This window comes from Lolium rigidum, chromosome 1, assembly GCF_022539505.1.
Source record: "Lolium rigidum isolate FL_2022 chromosome 1, APGP_CSIRO_Lrig_0.1, whole genome shotgun sequence".
In the NCBI taxonomy this organism is placed as follows: domain Eukaryota; kingdom Viridiplantae; phylum Streptophyta; class Magnoliopsida; order Poales; family Poaceae; genus Lolium; species Lolium rigidum.
This window is the reverse complement of record NC_061508.1, coordinates 11260903-11268478: the sequence shown is the minus strand read 5'-3', so window position 1 is coordinate 11268478 and position 7576 is coordinate 11260903. Positions and strand designations below refer to the sequence as shown.

The window sequence follows — 7576 nt, the reverse complement described above, 5'->3', positions numbered from 1 at the left end:
GGGAATCGGGGACGGGGTCCAGGTACATCGACGGCATCCGGCAAGATGGGAGCACAAGACGAACAGAGGAGATCGGATAAGGTCTCGTGAGGTGGTCGTTCAGGAGGTTGTAGAACGTGGGCGGGTGCCACGTTGGGGCGCGTGTCTCACGCTGGCCGAGTCTAATGACGCGCATCCAATGATGGATGAGCCGGAGGTTAGCGCGCTAATCTCTGAAAAAACTAAATCAATTTTCATAATAACATAAACCAATAACATATTTTACTAGTCTAAGTTAGTCTTATTGTAACATGTACTTTGAAGGCTATACGAGACCCGTTCCCCGGAGGTCAGGCATAAAAAAGGGAACTAATATACCACGCGATGTGCCAAAAAGAATCTCACACCAGAGAGTCTCGGTGTTACCAGCGTGGTAATCCTAGCTAGGTGCGATTTTCGTTCCAGCGTGGTCGTGTGGACGGTAGTTTACAAATGGAGATTTCAAATGGCCTGTGTCAGCGTGTCGATGTCCAATTGCCGCCATGACAAAAATAAACTTTTGCAAATCCAGAACCATATATGTTACACAGCAAGAAGAATACATCAACTTTCAAGACCAAGCATAAGTGTATTTTTTGATAGTCATAATTTTTTTACTCGAGTGGGCAACGGGTGAATATATGATTTTAGTCAAGAAGCAGGTAGTGCCTATATTGATGGTTTCAAAGCCATTGACCTTCCAGTGGCAAATTTTTTTTTGTTAGCAACGAGGTCCTAAAAAATTAAACGTTCTATTAGCTTTCCATTGTTGACTTTGAAAAGCAAAATGACAAGCATGCAATACCATTTTTATGTTCACTAGGCCAGGCCATGACGCAACCAGCTCTTCTTAAGCTTAGAATAGGATCGCCAGGATCAGAGTCGTCACCCTTCCACAACCTCTCGGTGAGTTAATCTAGATCTGTATTATTTTTGCAGTCTACATGGATGGATCTTTGTGGTAAAGTGTACATGCAAAAAAAAAAAATTCTCCATGCATCGTAACCCAACATAGATCTGGCCGGTCAATGTACGTGTAGGATGCTAGGCGTGTGTGGGGTAGGTGGGCAACTGCGGATCGGTGGCAGCGGCAGCGAGCATGCAGTCCTGATCTGGGCCAGGTGGGCCTTGCTCTATGGGCGCCGCATTGGACTTGCTGGTTGGCCTGAGCTGATGTGCCATCCCGCGGGTCTCTTGGCTAGGAACTTATGGGGTCGTGGGTTTGAGATTAGGATAAATCCCTACAAGCTGTGTTGGAACTGACGCATCGAAGCCTTCAGACATTTTCATTCCTCCTTGGAAGGCGTCTTGGTCACCCCCTCTCCACTATTTTATGAGTGCCAACGGAAACCCTATGACCAACTTGTTGTTCCGCGTAGCAGCGTTGTTGTTACCTCGCTTACCATCTTGAAATAGCTACTTTGGTCTAAGGGGATCCATTGTTGATGAAGCATGGTGGTGGGTCGATTTCAGAGGATGCATTGGTGGATCATCTCGCACACTACAAGAGAAACCTTCTTTGCTGTGTATCAAACAGACATGGCAAAGGCATCACGGCAATAGCTTTGTCGTGTGTCGACACACGACAAAACGTACACGGCAACTATCCCTACGGTAAAGGGGTTTCGCCATGCGCTTTTGGATAAATACACGGCAAAGTTTTTGCTGTGTGCCATCTCCCGTACTCACCATAGTAAAGCAGACTGACGGGATGGAAAACGGAAAGGCAAAGGTTTGCCGAGTGTTTCAAAACACACACGAAAAAGCCTAATTTTAAAATAAAATATCTGGCGGAGATGTTGCCGCATCGCTGGATTGGATCTGTCACTCGTCATTGAGGATGCCGGGGACTCCCGCACGAGGCCCACCAGCCACCGCGTGCGCGCCGCCGCTTGACCGCATCGACCACTGCATCCATGCCACATCCGCGCGCCAGGCCTCCATGCGTCTGTCACGGCCGTACGTCCACATCGCCCTGTGCAAGGCCGCCCCGTCCGCACCACCATAAGCTAGGCCATACGTCCACGGAGGAGAGGGAATACATATCCCTGTGGAGGAGAGGGTATTGACACGCATTGGTCGGCGCACCGTTGTTGCCACAGGTCGGTTGCCGAGTGGTATCTCCATTGAAACAACATATGGTGCATCTAAATTTATTTTTGCAAAAAATCACGAACAAGCGATAGATGACCTATAGTTCAAATTTAGTCCGCTTCCATCTAAACGTCTTGTTTTATTTGTCGTGTGCCTTCACGCAAACATAAAAGGCAAAGTTTTTTTGCCGTGTTTCGTGGTACTTGACACATGGAAAAGGTGGACGAACACAACAAAGCACATTTTTCTGTAGTATTGCTTGGTCGTTTCGTCATTATCATCCTTGCGCTCTGCAGATTGTACCTATTTTTTTCTTTTTTGTTGGACATGTTTTTCTGTTGCCCGGCACATTCTTATTTCCGAACTCTTGTATGATAGTGGTTACTCCTTTATTTATAAAGCGGGCTAAAGGCCATTTTTAGAGGATATGGTTTTGGTCAAGAAGCAAGTGGCACTGATATTGATGGTGTACGTCGAAGCCACTTACTTTCCCCTTCCAGTGGTAAAACATTGCTATTGACTTTTCCCCACTTACATACTTCAGGAAGCAACGGATATTAAAAAGTTAAACATTCTATCAGTTTTCCACTGTTTGATTTTGCAAAGCTAAATGATAAGCATGCAAGGCCATTTTAAGTTCACTAGGCTAGGCGATGGGACAACCTGCGTCTTCGCAAGCTTAGCATACATGGCGGGCTTCTTGCTTCTCTTCCTTAGCTTTCTCCTTCTAATGCCGCTGCCCGCGACTGCAACAGAGGGAGTCTGCGGCAACGACGGCAACTACACGGATAACAGCAACTACCAGTCCAATCTCGCAGTCCTCGCGGCCACTCTCCCCATCAACGCCTCCGCCTCTCCAGAGCTCTTCGCCCAAGCCACCGCCGGCGAAGCCCCAAACGCGGTGCACGCGCTCGCGCTCTGCCGTGGCGACATCATCAACACCACTGCGTGCAAAGACTGCATCGCCGACTCGTTTCAGGACGCGCAGCAGGCGTGCCCGTACAGCAAGGGCGCCGCCGTGTACTACTTTGACGATGGCGCCCAGCTGAGTTGCCTCATCGGATTCTCCGGCGACGACGGTTCCCTCGGTCCGGCAGCCAGTGGCATCACTGACACCAGCACGCTCTTCCAGTCCTGGAATCAGGAGACCATCATCGGCGACGCCGGAGTGGTAGCCGACATTGTGCACGCCCTGCTGAACAGGACTGCGACGTACGCAGCCACCTCGCAGAGCCGGTTCGCCACTGTGGTCATGGACTCCGTCAACAGCCCCATCCGGGCGCTCTACTCCCTGGCGCAGTGCACGCCGGACCTATCCGCCGGTGACTGCCTGGCGTGCCTCCAGCACCTAGTCCGCATGGTCAACGCCACCACCTCCGTGCTCAAGGGAGGACGGATCCTCGTGCTGCGCTGCAACATCAGGTTCGAGTTGTTTCAGTTTTACAACGGCCAACCGTTGCAGAGGATGTCTTCCTTGTCCCTCGATCAAGCTTCGCCTGTACGGGATCCTTCGACAGGCAAGAGTATGTACCTGTATGCATGCTATCTAATTGGTACCCTCTTTACAACAAAGAATGTCTAAACTTTATTAAAATTTGGATGTATGTAAATGTAATTTACTGTATACATATATCTAGAATTAGACAAAGTTGAGATATCTTTTGTTGGATGAAGGAATTACATTATTTTTAGCTTCTAATTTGACGAAAAGTGTCTTTAGCTCATGGGCACCAGTGCTCCTGCTGTTTAAAAAAATTCGAAAATCATACATATTTATTTCAAAAAGATCTGAAAATAAATCTAGACATAATAAATGACGTAACCTACAAGCGTGTAAAATTTTAATATGAAATTCTTTATATTGTAGACTACATAAAAAAGACAAAATCTGTTAAAATTTGGAGATTTGAAATATGCATACCCAGATCCACACATTTGTTATTTTTGTGTAGCCCAGAAATTTTTGTATTTGAAATTGAAATTTTGCACGTTTATGGAACAATTCATTGGATACACCATGATTTTTTTCTAATTTTTTTGAAACACATAAATGTGACTTTTATTTTTTCTAAACTAGCAGGAGCACTGGTGCCCAGGAGCACCAAATCTCTGTCCCTAATTTGAGTTCTATAAACTGCAAATTAAGTTCAGACTGCACCTTTAGGAATCGACTTTCACCAAGGATTACCTCTGTCAATTCAGACATATACTTGATGAAACTGGATTTTGTTTCCAAGCAGTTGAAACGTTACAATAATGTACCAATATAATATGGGTAGCTATCATAATCATGATGTTCGCTCCCGAACTGTTTTTTTCCCGAGGGACTCGGGATTCAAGGTTACGCAGGTAACCGAGAAACCCCGACCAGTTACCGAGCAAATTCAGAAACTAAATTTTGAATTCAAAATTTGTTAGAAGGTGTTAATTGGTGTTTAAGCTGCAGTACCGCATTGGTATTTAGTTAGACCAGTACCATGGGATGGGGGCTCAGACATGGGACATCCGCCGGTCCAGAACCGTGCAGCGCTACCGCTGTGACATGTCCTCATTGAACATGAATATGAGATACTTTCTAGATTTGGGCGTTCAAATTCAAAATTTTCAAGTAAATTCGGGATATTTTGCTCGGTTAACCTGTTTACCAAGGGTGCTGGGGAAGGTCGGTTACCTGATTATTCTACTGGTAACCAAAAGTTTCATAATCTGACATGGATGTATCATTTTATAGGACATGGGATCAAGCCTTTGAAAATTTCCATATCTATAGTTGTTCCTGTAGCACTAGTTGCTTCTTGCTTCATCTTTTACAGTAATCGGCACAGAAAAAAAGGTTGGTAATTTAGATACACAGATGCTCATCAGAATATACATGCACCGGTATATGAATCTTCGTAATTTAAAAAGACTACGTTCTTTGTTTTCTTTAATTTTGTAGTAACAATTAAACTTCAACCGACACGTCGTATTCACAATTTGCAAGGCGGAGATGAACTAGTTCGGGAAATGGGAGCTGAGTTCTCAGACTTTATAGTTTTCAACTTTCATCAGATACTGCAGGCTACAAGTAACTTTTCCGAACAAAACAAACTTGGAGAGGGTGGATTTGGCCCTGTTTATAAGGTACATGCATATCACCCTTTGTAATCCTCGTCTTTCTGCTAAATAAAAAAATCATGTTTGTCAAAAGTTCATCAGCGTTCTTAAGAAATACAAATTACTTGTGAACTATGAACTTACTAGTGCATCATTAACGAAACCGATTGCGGTGTATTCTTATTACCTAAATTTAAAATGTTTTTCTTAGGGTCAATTTCCTGAGGGAATGGAGATAGCTGTCAAGAGACTTGCTTCACATTCAGGACAAGGTTTGATAGAGTTCAAAAATGAAGTTGAGGTCATAGCCAAACTTCAACACAGAAATCTGGTTAGGCTCCTGGGATGTTGCACTCAAGGAGAGGAGAAAATTTTGGTCTATGAGTACTTGCCAAACAAGAGCTTGGACTTCTTCATCTTTGGTACATATTTTCTTTGCAAAATTCATAGGTTAAAATAAAGTTTGTCACATTGATGCTCCAAATATATTACATCAGAATCTATTCTTCTAGCAACCCTACGTTTATAACTGTTCTCCATTAATATTTTTTTCGATAATGGACGCTTTATTACTTTAAGAGTTCTCCATTAATAACCGTGATATATGAATTTTGATAGTTTTTTTTTTTTTGTACTGACATTGAGTTCATCTGCAGATGAAAATAGAAAATATTTGTTGGACTGGAACAAACGTCTTGCGATCATTGAAGGAATAGCTGAAGGACTTCTATATTTGCATAAGCACTCTCGGTTAAGGGTCATACATCGAGATCTTAAGCCAGGAAACATTCTATTGGACAGTGAAATGAATCCTAAAATTTCAGATTTTGGTCTAGCCAAAATATTCAACTCAAATAATAATGAAGGAAACACTACAAGAAGAGTGGTCGGTACATAGTAAGTTTTCAATTAATTAGACATCTACAAATATGCATATATTAAAATTCTACCATATTTTTGTTGACTTATATTATTACATAATGTGTCAGTGGCTACATGGCTCCCGAGTATGCTTACCAGGCCTCTGCTCTCTCAAATCTGATGTATTCAGCTTTGGTGTTTTAACGCTGGAGATTGTTAGTGGAAAAAAGAATTCTGGTGGCAACCAATATGGAGATTTCATCAATCTCCTTGGATATGTGAGTGCATAGACACCCATAACAAAACATAAAAATAATGATATCATCATTTGGTAACCTACCTAAGCATGTAATGAAATTTCAAACAGGCTTGGAAATTGTTTGAAGAGGGAAGATGGATCGAGCTTGTTGATACTTCATTGCTTCCTAGCTGTCACTGCACAGAAATGATGAGGTGCATTAATGTTGCTCTATTGTGTTTACAAGAGAAAGCAAGTGATCGACCGACCATGCCCGACGTTGTTGCAATGTTAGGAAGCAGGACTATGATCCTGCGTGAGCCTAAGCACCCAGCATATTTCAATTTAAGCGTGCAAGATGAAGAAGAATCTGCTGCTACTAAGTCCTGCACTGTCAATAATGTTACCATATCTATCATAACTGCTAGATAGTTTTTCTGTCATGTGGTTTTTAGTGAGCCATTGTAGGATAAACTGATAAACTATGCCACACCTACTGTATAGTGAATTGGTCTAAGTGGTAATACACCTTTTCCCTGTACAAGAACTTGAATGTGTGCAAAGCCAATAAATAAATAAATACAATTGTGTCTGTACAAATTTTCTAACAATGGTACGAAATTTTCTGGAAACGGGTATTTTTCGTTTTCTTAAGCTTTGTTAGAATTATTGAAAATCTATATCTATACCTAATAATAAAGGGAGAATCGTTTCCGTGGTTCGGTCCGTCTCTATGCGCTTTCGTTCAACAACTAATACGCCTTCGTCTGATTTTAGTCATCGGTCAAACCTGCCATCGTTCCGGAAGTTTGTATGTAGTATACGCCGTCTTCCCGTGCGTCCTCCTGTCCGTGTCGTACACGAGAGCCGGCCCCCGATCAACCGATCAATCGATCACGCCCATACGAAAGGAGGAAACAATCTGCGACTCGTGGATGATTAGAAGTAGTCGGCGCGACGGCGCCTCCAGGAGTACAGGTCCGTCATATTCGTCGTACGTCGGCTAGGCGGCTACGATCGATCATGCAGACGAATCGACAAAAGAATCGGCGCCGCGCGGATGACTCGAGGAAAAGGAAGATGAGAGCAGCCCAGTAATCGTACTCCATCACCTTTGCTATCTCGCCGTCGATCCGATCCGATCTGGTCCGAGAAAGACTCGCCAATCCCTACCTGCAGTAACCTCAGTGTTCGTCCATCTACAACTCCCTGGCCCGGCGGCAACGCGTGTTGCAGCCTTGTAGAGACGATCGAGCAACATCAGTCGGA

The 7576-nt window shown here is 43.8% G+C and overlaps 1 pseudogene; it reads left to right on the top strand.

Annotated features, from left to right (window-relative positions):
- The first annotated feature begins 2800 nt into the window (after positions 1–2800).
- LOC124667437 lies at positions 2801–6739 on the top strand (annotated as a pseudogene).
- The last annotated feature ends 837 nt before the right edge of the window (positions 6740–7576 follow it).